This window comes from Serinus canaria, chromosome 1 (genome assembly GCF_022539315.1).
Source record: "Serinus canaria isolate serCan28SL12 chromosome 1, serCan2020, whole genome shotgun sequence".
NCBI classification, from domain to species: Eukaryota; Metazoa; Chordata; class Aves; order Passeriformes; family Fringillidae; genus Serinus; species Serinus canaria.
In genome coordinates this window covers 60,844,790-60,863,329 of record NC_066313.1, presented here as the reverse complement: position 1 = coordinate 60,863,329, position 18,540 = coordinate 60,844,790, and positions in this window count along the sequence as shown.

Here is an 18,540-nt window from a genome sequence, read left to right as displayed (position 1 = left end):
GTCTGTCTCTCATAGTGCACTGAAGAAGAACTGATTTTGAAGTCTGACATTGAAGATTACACTTCCAAGTACTGAACTTCTCAGACAGAATTTGGGTGGATTAATGAGAAGCCTCTGCTATTAGACTGAGCTAGATGGAACCAGCACAGTAAAGTAAAGCTTTTCCAAATGTCTTAGGCAATAAATGATTACCAAAAATCCAGAGGAAACCACACACCTTTATATTCCTTATTTTTCCCATGGAAAAAATGTAATTTTTTTCTTCATTTTCAGGATGTTATTGAGATAATAAAGCTGTTGTTTTCCTTTTTCTTTTTTTATTTTTTAATTTCATTGAAAGAAAAAAGACAAAATTTTCCCAGATTAAGGGGTGGGGGCATGGGGAAGTACTCTCACTTTGTATTCCCTAAATAGACTCGCCTGCTTTTGTTCTTTAATAGAAAATAATTGATAGTTGATTCTCTGACTTAGACATTTCCTTCTTTAGTACTTATATAAAGCTTTTCAACAACAAAGATTTCTTTAAGACAACTGTAATGAATGTTTGTTATATTTTCTCTCTCACACAATGAGCTCTCACAATTACTGACTGAATATTTAGTTCTTATACTGAATTCCTACAGTGAAAGGGTAAAAGAATGCCTTTTTTTTTCTTGCCCACAATTGAAAAAAAGCTAAGAGCAGACTAACATACACCTATTGTCTACAAAAAACATATTGAAAGTTTTGAATGCTTCTTGAAGCATTTCAAGAAGAAATTTGTTTTTTCCCTGTCAAGAGTTTAGATTTGCTTTGATTACTAAGAGCACTCTACTATGATGGGTCAGAGGTCACTGAAATCTATGTGTGATTTATTGTACCTTTTCTTTCTCTTACCAGGAGAAAACATCTAAACCTATAAAAATATTCACAAGTGTTGCCTGAAAGTAATCTGCTTCTATTTCTGTCTCAGAAATCATTCACTTTGTCTCCTTCTCTTCCAGTGACAGTAGCCTTGACAAGTTTCACAGGCATTCTGTCTCACTGTTATTCTAGCCTGATGATTGCCTTAATTTTCTTCTAAAATTAATCAAATGCCTTCCTTTCTGCAAGTTGTTGAAGTTCTTCACATTACTATTTTTATATTTAATTTCTTTCCTTGTCATGCTTTATCCTACCATGCCCTATCCTTTTTACTTGAGGAACAGAGAACAAAATACGTCCTACCTCTTTACAGCCTATCAAATAACTGAAAACTCCTTTCACACTGTCATCCCTTCCTCATGTTCTGTAGACTAATCAAATCATTCAGCCACAGGTAAGAGGTGCTGCCCATTATCTCTTCTGATATTCTTTCAGTTGGCTCATACCTTTCCTGAAGTGAGAAGTTCAACAGAAAGAAGACTGATATTGAGTCCACAGACTCTGAGCTCATGTTTCTGAACCTTTTTCACAGTATCTTCACTCTTCTGAAACAGAAATCTCATGACTAACAGAACAGTACAGTAATTTTTGTTAATCTCACCAAAACTTTTTTTTTCAAAGTATTAAGATTTCTGCGTCCCATGGTCTCAGGTTGATGCCTCCTGTATATGCTACCTAGGCTAAATCACTGTTTATGTCAGCTGGCTGCATTCCCACAAATATTTTCCTGCATGCTTTTTGCTTTCATTCACTGCTTTAGCTCTTGCTCCTTTCTGAGTTTTCAAATGTGTTTCACAATTGTTCTTCTATCAGTGAAGTATTCAGTCTATCTCCTGATTAAGACAGCTTTTGATTCATCCACACTATATATAAATTTCAGAATGCAAGGCTTCAAATATGCAGCCTTAATATTTATAGGCATTTTCCTTAAAGGTGCTGAACCTTCACATTATGATTTATTTCTGTTTCAGTGAGTATTAATGATACTCAAAACTGCAGGAGCTACTAAGCCTTTTCAAGATTAAGCCAAGTTGATTTTCCTTAAGAATGGCACAGCTACCCAGACCTAGATAGCACTCATAGATGTGAAATAGCAAAATAATCTTGGTTTTAGTCAAATAACAAGGATAAGGCAAATAAATAAATTTTACATAGTTTATAGGCAATGAATGTTACTTTTTTATCCTTGTAATTTAATTTAGAAAAACTTTTTATTTTCTATCATTCAAATCCTTTAAATAGCTTCTTTTTATTTCTGGTAGAGGTTTTAATTGGAATGAAACATTTGAAGTAGAAATTTCCCACTCTTGTTTAACTGCAGACTCTCTGACAAAACTTACTTTTTTTTAGCTCATGCCTAGTTGACATGAATCAGCTACTGAGGTCCTAACTTCAGCACTCTTGGAAGTATAATGCATTATAAACTAAAAAGAATTTTCAGAATAACCCTGAAAATGTTGCCCTTCTTCTCTTATTTTGTGCACCTAACTGATATTGAGACCCAAAGCCTGAAAACGACCATTGCACAATGAATTCATTTTACTCAACATTGTGCCTAAGCATTTTTTAAGGTTGAGGGTGAGAAAATCAAAAGTACAAACTATTTTAAAAACAGTCTTTCCTGCATTATTCCACCCTTTACAATTTCAGACTCAGTGGCCACATGCTGAAACAGCACTTTTTATTGCACTATACTTCCTGAAACATGACATTTATTACAAGTTTTGGTAGGAAAAGAAATGGCAGCTGTGTATATTCAGTTTGCTACTTTTTTCTCAAGGTTATCAGAAGAAAGACAGACAGCCATTTACATACTTTGCTTATAAAATAGCTCATACAATCAATTTCTCAAAACATTTTGGGAGCCAGAGGTCCATCTCAATTCACTTTGGTGAGATGAAAGAACTGCAGATATTTCTAGAAAATTGTTTTTTGTCTCTGGCAGAAGCCTTTGATAAGCACTTTGATATTGGACTGACCAGTAACATGCCATTTTCAGCAGAAGGTCAGGTCTTGTTTTCCTTGTTTGAAGAAGCCAGGAGAAGTTCAACAGGGAAATTTTTAACTCACTCATGAAAAAGGAGGTCAACTCAGCCATACCATGTCTGTATAGCAACAGAATTTCAAACCTGATAAATTACTTTTGCAGTCAAAGGCTTAGCTGATTGCAGAGCTATTTCCTATCATATTCTTAAACTGGAGCTGCTCTACACTCTTATGCTTGCCCCAAATGCTACATCTTATCAACAGTCAAATGAAAGAGTTCAGAAAGGGCTGATTCAGGCTGCTAGTGGCTAGTAATTGAGCATTGCTGTACAGTACAATGTTATTCTGAACAATTCAAAAAAGTAGCTCACTTCAAGCACTGGCGATCCAACCATGATGAATATAAGCCATTGAATCTATTTCAATTATAATGCAGAGAACAGCACTACAACCTATATTTACCTGCTAAGAAAAATACCTACACTCCCCTTTCACGGGATTAAAATATTCTTGTCACACAGCTTGAAGAACTTCTGATTGTGGAGTAATATTACAAAATGCACCACTAAAATTTCTGTCTTGAAAATTCAGTGGGGACAAATTTCACAGTAAAGGTGCAATGTACATATAAACACTCGTACACAGACTATACGCCAGCGCCCAATTAGAGGTGTGCTAGAACACTAAAAATTGTACTGCTGGAGAACATTTTCTTAGTGACTGAACTGATACATCTGAAATGAAATTAAACACAAAATTACTTTTCACTTGCAAGAAATAAGACTCCTCATCCCTTATCAATAATCCATGACTATATATATTTGAAACAAACAAAAGAGTGGTGAAAAAGACCAATTGTTTCTCCAGACTTTAATCAACTCTTCAAAGATTCTTCCCTATTTTTGACCTAAAAATGACATTTAAATGAAATTTGCATTCAACTTACATAAAATTTACAATAAAATTCTTCTATGTCCAAGCAAATAGAAGGTTTCAGGAATTAAAATTTTACAACCTCCAAAAAACCTCCAAATTCCTTAGTGAGAAATACTTTAGTTTTTTTCTTTTTGTTCAGGAGAAAATTTTCTTTACAAAATAGTGGTTAGGCTTTTTTCTTAACAAAAATAACCCCAACCAACCAGGAAAGCAAAGTCCATATTTACGTGGCTGTGGTAAAGAAAAAAAAAGGAGGAGCAGCAGAGTAGTCTGCTATACTGTTCCAGGTTTTAGGCTAAGATTGGCTAATACTCAATTTTTTATACAGTATGTTTTTTAATGAAATATGTTTTGTTAGAGATAGAACTCAAGAAGCTAACATTTTTTTTTTCCAGAATAATAAATATGTTTGTATTTAGCAAGCAGATCTGTTATAGAAAGGCAAAGAACTGATTCCACCAATTTTTAAACAATTTAAACATTTTCAAAGAAAACATGGACTGCAGAGAAATAAGGAAATAATAAAGCCAAGTTAGGGATACAGCATTGCAGAGAAATTATCAAGGTAAGGATAGGGAGACTCATGTAATGAAGTAAGAGAAAAAAAAAAAAAAGACAGCAAAATAAAATCCGACCCTTAAGATGAAACTGATGTGAAAGAATAGTTATCTACCTCTTTATCTTAAATCTGCCTCTTGTCACTCAGGAAGGTCTTCACCCAGAGGATGATATTGGAAAATGTTGCTCAGAGTAGCTGTGGATACCCCATCCCTGGAGGTGCTAAAAGCCGGGCTGGAGGAAACTCTGGGCAATCTTGTCTAGTGAAAGATGTCCCTGCCCATGTCAGGGGGTTGGTCCCTCCCAAGCTAAGCTGTTCAATGATTCTACAATATTCAATAAAAAAAAATCATGAGCAAGTAGAGATATTACTAAGTATTGATATCATTCTATTGAAATTCAAGCAAACAGGGAAGATTGATCCAGAGAAAAGCAAACAGCTCCCATATTCATTGAGCTAGTTAGTTTCTAAAAGATCCAAATCTCTGAATTACTTTATGAAATTTATTTTGCCCATTTTTAAAAGATGTCTAGTGTTTTTAGACAAGCCAGTTCTATCCTTTGATGTAACTACTCTTATTTTTTAGCATGGCTTCATGATGCTGTATCTCTACAGCTAGAGTTTACTGAAAGATATAAGCTTTATAAAAAAAATACTGTATTGTGAGAAAATGTCATGCCATTTAGAATTTCAGAATTTGGAGTTCCTATCAATACATGCTGCAGGGAACAGGTTATGTGAATCTGACATTCTCAGCAACAGCTTTATCTTGAGTAGAAATACTAGATTGGCTATCTATTCTTGATTTTCAAAGCAATGAATGGGATTATTGCCATATGCATAATGCTGAAAGATGTTTTGCTGTCCCATTTCCCAAACATATTCCCACAGTTTAACTGAAGCATAAGATTGGACCCTTTTCCTGCATTTCATTTTTAATTTCCTTCTGTTCACCTTTGTTCTTCTTATACTAGAATGATATATCTTCCTTCATTTTGCAGAATTGATTAACATCTCCAGAAACAAACTGTTTTTTTCTTTTTTTCTTTTTTTTTTTAAGACTAGAATATGCTTTAATCTTGGAAACATGTGGTTGGGTTGGACTTCTGATGAGGCAAGGAAAGATAGTAAAGCCTTTCAAGGAAGTTATTTAGGTTTCAGGGTGCTGTCAATCAGTTTTGTAATGCTAAATCACCAAGCATGGATTGCAGCGTAGATATTTTCTCCTAGCAACCAAGTGATCAAACCCCTTAGCAATGGTAGAGAACAAGTGTTATTTGAATGCAGTTACCTGTTTCTACCAACCTAAATCAATATTTAATTCATATTCCAAGTGTGTCTTTTATCTTATAGACTTCTCCTCTTTTTAAGGGAGCAGTGTATGCTAATCAGGACAGACATCTGTGTTCATCTGTGAGGTGAAATCCTACATCACAGACAACACTTGAACTCTTTAGCCTGAACCTGCACTTAGCATATGGCTGTAGGGTGAGTCACGGGAACTCCCTCCTGGTTTGAGCTTTAAAAGTCTTTAAAACACATTATTCTTGAGGGCATGTCAGGAAAAAGAGGATGGTAGCAGCAATTTTGTTCATGCTAACGTAGTAGTCTTTCACCCCTTATTTTGTCTTGAGAAGAATTAAAAAGAAACTGTTCAAAAATAAGCAACATAAATAAGCTGGGTAAGCTACATATATTTATAATGCCCCATTCCCCAATCTGTGTGTAACCCTCCTGTAATTTCTGAGCTAGCAGGATGTTTAGTCTCACTTACAGTGAGTCATTACTATAAGTATTTCTGTCACTTTTTGCAAAATAAGCAGACGAACATCGTCGATAGCTATTAAAAAAATGTAAAAGAAGATAATTTATTCTTTTATAGTAATTCTTATGTTGCTTTTCATTGCAATTTCAGTGCTGCGTTATTATAATTACTTTTCACACACATGTGCACACACAGAACGCTGATAATGAGGGAGATGCCATGAAGGAAACATTGTTGAAGATTCCTTCTGGTTAACAGAATATGAACTATTTCTTTCTAGTACACACATACCTGTACTTACCTGAATGTTCTAATGTGTGTGCTCTAGCCAGAACAATTAGGGATGAACACAAACATTAACTGAGCAGCATTACTGTTGATTAGAAAGGCTCATTTAGCATCAATGCAATTGTTATTCCAATTCACTTGTACTAAAATCCAGCCATAATGTAACTATAAATTGACCCAACATTTACATTCAGTTTTTATCATGTTGTTGTTACTACTACTATAATTCTATTACTATTACTATTGTTATTCAACTCTGATATTACAAGTACAGGGTTTTGAGCTTCCTAATCTAGTTGAAAATGAAACAGATTATTGGAGGGGGGTTAGACTAAAATGACCTTTGAAGGGAAAGGGATTTTTTAATGGGGATGAATGGTGACAGGAAAAGCAGCAATGGTTATAAACTGAAAGAGAACAGGCTTTGTTTAGATGTATTTCTTGCTCTGAGAGGTTGTGGATGTTCCATCTTTGGAATTATTCAGTGAGAGGTGGAATGAGGCCCTGAGCAACCTAATCTGGTGAGTGGCATTCCTGTCCATGTCAGTGTGGTTGGAACTTTAAGGTCCCTTTCAACCCTAACCATTCTATGATTCTATGAATCTAAGTAACATTGCAAAGATTGAGTAAATTCAGAGTGCTGTCTCAGTTGAATGACTTTGCTGTCATATGTTTCTTTTCGACCATGTAGAACTAGTTAAGAAAAATCTATCACCTTCAATTTGTTTAGCAGGCATAGTTGCAAGGTTCTTATCTGTCTCAACAGTGTTTTGAATGTCCAAATTTAAAAAATTACCTGACTTTAGACTGCCAAATCAAAATATGAAGAGGTGGAAGAGGAATAAAGTCTACATGTAGAAAATATAGCAACTTAGCAATAGGATAGAATAGAAGGTGGAATAAATAACTAAAAGAATATGAATTATTGCATTACTCATTATTTAGGCCGAGAAAGTTGGGACAAAACCTAATTAGCAATTTTGAAATAGCTACTGAAAATATAACACAGGCCTGTGTTTTTCTTGATACTGAATATCACTGTTTCCTTCATCTTAGAATAACTATAATTTATAACAATGGTGTCAAAAAATGTGATGTATAAGAGGAAGAAATGGAAAAACCGTGAATGATACTGATTTAATACATCCTCTTGCATTGGTTGTTGTTTTTCTGAATGTTCTTAAGGACAGGAATTCTCTCACCACCACCACTGTGAAAATATTGGCAAGGAACTTGCTTTCTGAAAATATATTGGCACAGATAAGGTGGTCTACACTTTTACAGTGAATGTAATCAAACATTTCACTACATTTAATTCACTGAGTAATAGCATACATTCTCCATGTGTGGGAGTATTTGCAACAGGTCATCTTCCTAAATGGCACCCTTGAGTTAATTGCAAATTACTAATGATGAATTCTAAGACTGCACCATATAAGAAGACTATGACTATAATTTTCCTTGCTAGAAAAGGAAATACAAGAAAAGAAATAGCAGAGAAGACAGTTATGAATACACCTTTTTTATAAAAGCATACCTATAACATTATAATACAAACAGAAGAAAACACATCAACAGGATTTGCCAAAGAATTAATATAACATTGAAGATGAAAAATTAACAATTCAAAATCCTCCATCTTATGTTTTTAACTTTAGTTTAGATACTTATTATTCTGTTTTTTTCACTGTAAACAGTTTGCATATTTAAGCCAAAAGAAAATTTTCTATTCATATGGTTTTCTAGAGCCTCCAAAAATAACAAGCCTTTAAGCATGTTTGTAATCATTGCAAAACTTTAACTATCATCTTGTGATATAGCTTTTGGAAATATAAATATCCATATATGTTTTTGAAGTGTGTCTTAAATTTTTTTAGGTCATTCACAATTTCAAAACCAATACATTTCTGTTTTGTTCTTTCCTTGTCTCTCCTTAGAAGAATAATATACTTCTGTTGTAAATTAGGAAGAGGACAGTCTGCAAGGCAGGCATAAAAAGACTCTGTCCTCTGTTGTTCTTAATGTACTCGTGCTTGTTCTTATTGGAACCAATGGGTGTTTTGAGAATCACTTTCAAAAGTATAGGAAGAAGAAGAAAAAAAAAGAAAGGGAAGGAGGGAAGGTACAACAAGATAAAAACCTGCCCATTGCTTTTATATTCTCACCTCCAGTTTCATGATTTCTCTGATTCTGAATTTAATGTTTTCAGACAAGAACAACTCAAAGCAACCTTGAGGAGACCTTGACTCAGACTGCAGTATCACACCAGTGCTAATGATGTCATGAGTACCTTACTTGTCAGCACAATATTTTTTGAATGGCTAACCATTACCATTCACATCACCACTGACTTCTGTTGGTGTAATAAAAATAAAATAGGAATAAATATCTCTCTTACTTTTTCAAAGGTAAGTAATTTTCAAATGATGAACAGTAACAGTCTATAGCAGTAACATATCAGATCCTTGTGGAATTTAGGACACAATGAAATGGAATGTCAGGAACTTTTCATTAGAAAATGGTCTTCATTAAGAGGATGGTCAGTCATTGTAACTGTCTTTCCAAGGAAGTGGTTATGGCTCCAAGCCTGTCAGAATTCAAGGAGTATCTTGATGATGCTTGTAGTCATACTGTCAGTTTTAGGTAGTACTAGAAGGAAGAGGGAGTTTGACTTGATGATTCATATGGGTTCCTTCCAACATTGGATAGCCTATGTTTCCATGAAATCGAATCAACTATATACATATTACACTGATACATATAATGAGGTTTAATAAATATGTAAACCATAAATTTATTGCCTTCTTTTGGGCATTTTCACATAGATGAAATCTTCATTGCAATGCCTAACTCTTAGGAGGATGGTTTGTGACTATAAAACTTCAAGTGTCTTGCAATACAGTTTACAGAAACAAACACAATGAAGAAAGTAAAAGTGAAGTGCTAAGATTATAAAAGCCAAGGAGAACATGTAGAGAGCTTTGCCTTAAAAATATTTCATATTTGGAGTTTCATAGTTAATCTTATCCTAAAGCACTCAAAGTAGATTACATATCTCTCTCTTACTGAAGACATTGCACAATCCTTTTTAAATTTCATCAAATGAACTATTTTTCTGAGAGAAGATAAGATTTCTATATGTCTGATTTTATTTCCTTTATTATCACTCTATGGTCAATAACTGAGCTATGTGGTATTCTGAGTGAAGTCCTCCCAGTCTTTTCTTGCAGAAGCTATTCAGATTTGCAAAAATATTTTCATAGTTATTGGAATAGAAACTAAGGAGTAAATGTCCCAAATGTGCCTTCAACTCATTACATTATACTTTCCTTGTTAAACCCCCCCCCAATAAATGAACAAACTAAAAACTGCTTAAAGCAACAAAAACAAGAAAATAAATTAAAACCCCCAGTCTTTAATAGAGAAACTGTTCTTGAAAAGAAGTATTCAGGCCAGATACATCCATATTCCTTTTTGGTGTGCATTCTAAGAATTAAAATACAGAATCATGTATTCCAGTGTGTATTCTATTCCATTTAAAAAGGCTTCAAATGAAGAAAGTGAAAGTAGCCCTTATTATTATATTACATGGCTGAATAGATAGAATATTTTTTGCTTTTCCAAAATCCAAGTTCAAGTCTGTTCAGAACTGTGTAATACAGTTAAGCCTGGGTTCCATACATTTGCTGAACTGTTTATACAGTGTGATTATTTGGGATGGTCCTGTGCAGGGCAAGGAGACTCAATGATCCTTGTGGACTGCTTGCAACTCTGCATGCAGTTGTACAGAGATGTTAAACTCCTCCATACCTCAGTCAAATGGCTAGGAGTTTATGGAATACTAGAAACTACTACATTTTATATGCACATTCTTATATTGTATGTATAAACTTAATTCTACTTTTGGAAATAACTATAAAATTGCAATTTAACTGTGAGTATACCCCAATACATCCTGTATCACAACTTCTGCTATAACTATGTCTCTTCTTCTCTCTTCTCCCTTTATTTCCCAAATACCCCTTCTTTCTGCTTCTCAAAACGTGCCCTTCTATATCTCTAATATTCATAAAAAGTGCTGATAAAATATCAGTTCTTTATCTCTTTATTTCTTTATTTATGTAGATAAATTACCTTTCTCTTTTAGATAGACTATAATGTAAATTAGATTTTTCAAATGCTATTCCATTACTTAGTTAGAAATATTTGTGGTGCATCTAAAGACATACAAAAAAGTCAAATAAAATTACTACTGTATTAATAAAGAAAATAAAATTTTTAGTAGCTTAGCTGGTAACAAAAATAATTAAATTACACAGAACATCATGAATTAGATAAGCAATGGCTGTTATTAAGTGCTTTAAACATAAAATTTTTCAATCAAAACAAATTTTCTATAGTCTTTATGATATTTCTGTAATTAGAATGCATTCAGACTATTGAAAGAATACAGAATACTGAGTTTGTGTGTTTGTGGTGCTATATATACTCCAGCAAATGCATATTTAGAGCAAAGGTCATTCTGAAGGAAATGAATGAATGTGTCCAGAGACTCCTACGCACTGTTGGCAATAAGTACATAGTAAGAAATAACAAATTAAAATTTATAAAAATGTTACAATAAATCACTTATTAAATAGGTTGCATAGTATAAATTTACAATAAAATATGAATGCACTTGCAAGTGAGAAAAGCTCTAGAATATACACTTAGCTCTCAAGTGGCCAATTTTAACTTGAATGAAACTTGTTAGAAAGTTTTCACATATTGTTCTTGATAATTATGATTTGTACCTCATTTTGATCAGATTGCAGCTTCTTTTAAAAAACTAGCAAAAAAAACTTTTTTGGAGGAAAGTTGGGTAGTTGGTTTGGGACATAGCATTCAAAATTCCTTTTCTTCCTCTTTTTTGTTTTTTTTTTTTAAATCCCTTCAGGAAGAAAATAAAAACAAAACAGTTGGCAATATGCCTATTTTTTTCACTATGTTTCTTCTTTATATAGCGTGCATTAAGCAGAGAGTATGAATAAAATACTTATGTTTGGATCCAAACCCCTCTAGCCCTTAATATTAATTGCTTTGACAAAACAAGTATCAGAAAAGAACAAAACAAAACAAAAAACCCTGACTGAACATCTTTTGTTCAAGTCCCAACTCCACTAAATCTTGCAGACAGAACTTCCTTTGTGGAAAATTTTAATTCCCACTTTTCTCTTTAAAACAGTAGGTGTCCCTTACATGAGCTGTAAATTTTGCATAATTGGGCAGCCTAGGATTCTTTCCAAATTTTCTATGATGGGCATAATTTTTCATCAGCACATCTGTCATAAGTTTACAAAATTCTAGGAACAATTATCCAAAAGAAGTAAATTATGATTTATGCAATGCCTATAAAATGTGATAGAGAAAACCTTGTCTTTTTCTCTCTATTCAGAAAACATTTATTTTTTCAGTTTGCACTTTAAACACCTCCTAATAATATAGAACATAGGCAACAATCTGTTTTTCCTTATGCACTACTAGTTTATTGAGGTAAATTTGTAGTTTCATATGGAAAACATATGGCCCTTTTGGAAAAAAAGCACTCCATATTACCCCAAAGAATAATTTATTCTATGAATAAACTGGTTTTTCTCTTACTGGTTTGGCAAGACAAAATGTAGAAAGAGATTTTAGTAGCTGCTTGGTTGCTCTTATGTTCAAGTTAAACTCTAGTATGATAAAAAAGAACTCTCCTCTTGCTTTGGGCTGACATAGAAACTCTGTGTGTTTTCATGGTGACATTTTGGTTCAGATTTCAGAAAATAAGTAGGTATTATAATTTGGTATTCTTGTATTACCTGTACTACCTCAAGGAAACCTCAGTTACTTCTTTGGCTTTTGAATCTCCAAACCGGAAGAAAGCAAGAAATTATCTAAGGATAACTGAGAGGCAAATGAAAACAGAAGTACTTTGTACACTGACAAAATTAGTCAGTCAACATCTTACCTATCTTGGTTTAGATTGTGATCTTTTTCCTTGTATAAGGTCCCTGATTTGAAATGAGAAAATTAAAGTTAGTTGTTTCTATACGGTGAAGAAAATGCTTTCTTTTCCAACTGATGATTCAGGTATATTGATTAATATTAAATAGTCTGCAATAAATGTTTCTTTATGCATTCTTTATTTTATATTGAGGCTTTTACAATCAAGTTTACAATCAAACAAGACCAAGGACTGTTCTGCTGGGGTGCTTGCACTAAACCGAAACACCCTGGCTGGGGAAGGGTGCCCTATCCTGCTGACAAGGTGGTAGAAGATGGAAAGTTTAGACACCCTGGGGTGAGTGAGTGGCTTCACTAAAGACTGCAGCAGAAAATCATGTGCAGTGAGATCAATTCAATCCCTTTCATGGTTTGAGCCCAGCTGGTAAATAAGCACCACATAGCTGCTAGCTTAATATTCCCCCCTCCCCTCTGGAAGGGGACGAGAATCAAAAGTAAAACTTGTGGATTGTTATAAGGACAGTTGAATAACTGAAAACAAGTAAAAATAAAATATTTTAAATAAATAAGAAGAAGAAGAAGAAGGGAAAGGAAAAAAAACCAACCAAACAAAAGGTGCACAATACAGCTGGTCACCAGCCATGACTAGGGTCAACCCCCCCGCCTTTTCCAAGCCCAAATCAGCTACCCTGCTGAGTTAATCCTTCCAGTTCATGTACTGGGCATGACATTCTGTGGTGTGGAACATCCCTGTGGTCAGTTTGGGTTACCTGTCCTAGCTGTGCTCCCTCCCAGTTTCTTTTGTGTTTCTTCTCAGTGGCAGAGCATGAGATTTGGTAGGGGCAAAAGTCCTTGATTAGGATAAACAAGACTTAACAAAAACCATCAGTGTGTTATCAACACCAGTCTCATTCTGAATCCAAACCACAGTGCTGTAACAGCCACTGAGAAGAAATTAATTCCATCCTAGATGAAACCAGGATAATCACTCTCTGATTAAGGTCAATCAATAACTTGGCAGATGGTACAATAACCAAAGATGGAAAGACTCAGATGCTGATGAGATCAAAGATACAAATCCTTATCAAAGAAGGAGTCCAAATCATGACACTGTTAGATGAGTTAATACTGTCAGAGTTCAATGTTTGCCTTAAGATTTGGTATATATTATTTAATAAAATATATTTTCTTTTAGCACAACATAGAAAAGGGAAAAAAAAATCAAGTTGGGATGCCTGATTTTTTTTTCCTAAAGGGAGGCCTGGGTAGAATTGAAGTATCTAGGGACAAGAAAAATTATCAGAAAGCAAACATTTCAGCAGCCACCACCTTTGAGTCTCAGATATCTGTGTAAGGCTGGCATTCTGAATCAGTACCTTCAGCATCTACATTCCTATGTTGAAACATAATACAGACTGAGGAACTACATGACATCAGAGGGACCAGATTTTGTTATGATATATTTAGCAGTGCATATACTTAAGGAAAGGTACCTAAGTTTCTACAAATATACTGTCTATTTCTGATTTCTCAAGAGCTCTCTCTGCTTCAGTTACATTCTCTATGCATTGATTTGCCTACCAGTTAAAAGGAGAGGTATAAAACCTTAATAAGAGTCATCATACTTTACAGAAAATGTATCAATATTTTTAATCAATTTGGTGTCCTTGGAAATAGGGAATTTTAGCTGAAGGAATAAGAAATTTCCTTGGTATTTTTCCAGAAAACATTTCTTGCTTAACTTTCCAGACAAAATACTTTGCGCTAGTTGGAGTTGACAGTTATTTTTATGACAAATAAATTAAGTCTCATCATGATTATATTTTACTGTTCAGAGAGCTCCCTGCAGACTAGCTACAAGTTGTTCATCATTTAGCAGAGATGATTTGACATCAGTCTGAATTCCATTACAGGCAGTGTGTCATTTAAACCACTCTTGACCAGAGTGATTTAATCTCCAACCTGAATGAATTCAGAGGTCTAACACATTTATTCTAAGTATGTTTTCTGGAGCATAAAAAAATAGTAATAATTAACTAAACAAAAATTACTAAACTAGCTTAATTCGTCAGGAAAATATCTAGGGTAAAATTAAAAAGCAAGAAAAATAAACTGTTCTGCATCAAACTTCTTTTAGTACTACAAGTATGTCTGAGGACTCTGGATGTTGTTTTGATTCTTTTTCTAGGGCATTGTATAAAAAAAAATCTTTCCAACTAATATGTGCTAATTGGTATATGTACTTGTATATGGTATCATAAAGGAGATAACTTTAGTTCAGAATAATTTTCCACTAGTTCTAACACAAAAGGGAAAAAAATTTCTGCCGTGAATAGATGTTTAGCAGATGTAAAACTGTCATATGTAATCTATAAAGCATTATATCAGCAACAGGGCCCTTGTTGATAAAATGAACACTGTCTGCCTGGGCTTTAGCTAACTGTCCCAGTTCTGCCAATTTTGAAGAGACAAAGTTAATTCCCTTAAAGTCAGGGCTCTGAAATACATTACCATGGTACCATTAAAACCCATTCAACTACGCATTCCCTGGAAGGAGACAGAATTGCAATTGGTTTTCTATGTCAAGGACTGGATTTTGGAGTGAATCTAAAATGCTCTATGGAAATTTCAAAACTGGGTGACTGAACATGACATGTCCCCTTATGAGGAAATGCCCCACTTTCTAGATTCCTTTAAAGAAAATTGACAGGACAGCATATATTGACTCACGAGATGAAGTGGTTTCATAATGTCAGGATGGAAGCTAAGATTCTTGAAGACATATATCTCAAAGAAATCATTAAGAAAATCATTGAAACAATTAAACCTTCAATTCCATGTACGCTCCCATAAATCTGCAGTTTCAAGTTTTGGCAAATTAGTGAATAAAATGCCTACCACCAGCCTTAGTTTTCCTTGGTCACTACCATGCTGACACACAGTACTCTGAATTTCAAAGAAAGCAGAATTATTGAGGATTTGGTGGAGTAAACTGAATATCACCTCTACACAGAATTTATCGTTCTTAGTTACGTGGATCCCTTGGACAAATGTTGGACTAAACAACAGTTTTTCTGGAAGTAAAGTGGAAGAAGTGATCACAAGAGTGTATAAAGAGCAGGGAGAAATCTAATGCAGGAAGGAAAAGCATGAGATCACGGGAATGAGAACAGACTTTTGGGGAAGTAAACAAGAATAGAGAAGGGGATCAGTTTGGCTGTAATGAGATAATGACACAAGAAAAAATTCACTAGAGTAAATTTTATTTTTTTGCGACCAGATCAGCAAAATGAATGTAAAGAAGCAAGAAAGTTGGAGATAAAAAAAATGAAAGAGAAAAAATGATCCAGATGAATTTGAGAAAAATTTGGACTTTACCACAAACTAAATGTTGGGGTTTTTTTTCTGTAGATGTTAAAGAATGAGGGAACTACTGTGATTACTTTCAAAAAATATTAATTTTGGAAAGGACAAAGAAATAAAGTTATCCCCTGTTGACTTCAGTGTTGCATACATGATTATGGTTTGAACAGGTGGGAAGAAAAGTTCCCCTTAAAATTAATTTTACATGCATTTTGTCACGTGTGCAGATATCTAGATAAGTATGGATGCAAGTAACTGACAGACTCATTGATGAAGACAACTAATAATACTTTGCAGAAGTACAAGTTGTTCACTATATATATGCTTACACATACATTCTACAAAATGTCAAAAATCTATATTATTCCAAGAAGTTAGGAAGTAAAATTAGCATTCAAATGTGATCAACCATACAACAGAACCTAGAGGCACTGAGAAACTAAAGGCTAGATGTGCCAAGAAGCCAGATGCTGCCTTTGGAATAATATTTTTCAGACCTTGGCATCAAAAATCTGTGATGCCATCCAAATAATTCCCATACCCTATGAAATCTGTTTTCTTCAAAAAGCATATTAGCTGTATTAACTATCCAGCTATAGAATAAAAGTAGATGAAGGTTAAGATCTAAGCAATCTATTTGAACTTAGATTACAAGAAAGGAAATTTACACACTTACAATACCTGAAAATGTTTTTGAAATGACATTTAAGTCAAGAAGATGGCTATGAGAAAGTTAGAAAACAAGCATTATTCTCTGTGCTCCCTGAGTCTGTCTTTCTAATACGTCGCCATGAATTTCACCCTGCAATATTAATAATAAATAGAATCTAAGACAACAATCACAAATAACTCTTATGAAGCCAAGCTAATTACATATAATTGTTCTTTTTATGGTATTTCTATAATGAAATACCAGCTTTTTACTGCAGGAATTTTTGATCTAGAGATAGCTACTGAGGTAATGGGAGCTTTGCTCTTAGTTCAAGAGCCTTGAGATTGTGTCGTAAAGATCTCACTGTAAGATTTTGCTGGACTTGATTTTTGGTACACTTTTAAGATCTTTACTGAATATCTTCCACACAGCTCAAAGCTCATAGGTGATAGCAAATCCCATTGGAAATTCTAGAATAAAGAAGGAGTCAGTGTCAAAGAGGTAAGACTGGTCCAGCAGCAGCTGTACGAATGGAAGAAGCTTGTTATTCTCCTTTCCTTCCCTGTCAGATCACCTCCAGTCCCCAAGATCACTCATCATTTTTCCAATTTCCTAGCTGTGTGGTAGCTCCCTAAACAATTTCATTTCAGTTGTCAAATACTTGCTGCTCAAACTGCTTAAATTACCTTTGGCCTATTTCTCCTGAAAAAGGTCAAGAAAAGTTTAAACAAGAGGCCTAATGGGCAGCTCTGACTCAGAGTAGTGATGAACAACTGGGGCAAAATGAAGGCTTGGGACAACAATTGCTTTTCTTGAAAGAAGTACAGCTGGAAGATCTCAACCATTCCAGATGGAAAACAAGAGTTGGATAGGGAAAAAAAAAAAGTTTCAAAAGAATTGGTAAAATTCAGTACAAAAGTGTTTTAACAGAACTGATTAATTCAATGATCTCTCTTTTATGTTGAAAAGACTCCTGGGATCATCAAGTCCAACTTGTTTTTTACAATCCACTCTGTTTTTCCTTTGTTTTCAGGTAATACACCAAAAGGCTTTATCTATGTATCTATGTATCTATGAATTTGTATACCAAATTTTTTAAAATCAAGTGTGAGTGTAATAAGAAAGATTTGCGGTAATACTACTCAGACAAGAGTATTGTATTGTGTTTATTGTCTTGTACAGTATCACTACCTGTAAGGATACACTATAATAGCATTTGTCATCAAGGTCAGCATTTACTGATATTAAGTGGAACTGCCTTTCTCACTATAAAGTAAGTCCTATCAGCTGCAGAACCCACACTCTATTTGCACAGTTTCCTCCAGGGAAGTTTACTTCTGGAAATAATCAACAACAGGATAGTAATTTTTAGTTAAAACAGTTAATTTTCTAATGGAATGACAGCACAAAAGAGACAACTATATCATGTTACAAGAGTTCTCCATTTTCAGCATGATTTCTCCCACTTCTCTGATGTGTTCTGACAGGAAGTGGTCTGGCTCCATCTGTTCTATAGAATTTCCATGGATAGCTGAAAATAACAGTAAGATCTCCCTTTAGAGTTATTTTCTAGGACTGATCACACACAGATTCTTCTTGTACAGCATGTTCTCCAGGGCCCTGTCTCAGTGGCTGCTGTTGTGCACACTCTGTGTATCAATCTATCTTGTACTGGCAAGTCCAAGCATGGATCCAGAACTTCAGGTGTGGGTTCACAAATGCTGCATGTAAGGCACTCCCTGAACTTCTTGGATCTGCTGACTGCTCTTCATAATATGATATATTATATGGTTGGTCACTTAAGGTTAATAAATATATCTCCCAAAGTTTTTATTGTCTGACTTGAGAACTCAGTGATGTGATTTGTGGAAAAGTTAAGACAAGAGCTTGAACCCAAACAGTTCAAAGATATTATTTAGCACAGAAAGATGAAATAAATGTAAAACTGTTTTTTGAGGTCTCTATGTGTCTATTCATCACCAGTAAAATAGTATCACTCCACCTCTCAGGGATGCTGCAAAAATAAATTAATTAATGTTTCTGATACACTCACATTTCCCAGAGGAAAAACTCACAAAAAAAAATTATTCTCTCTTTGAAGAA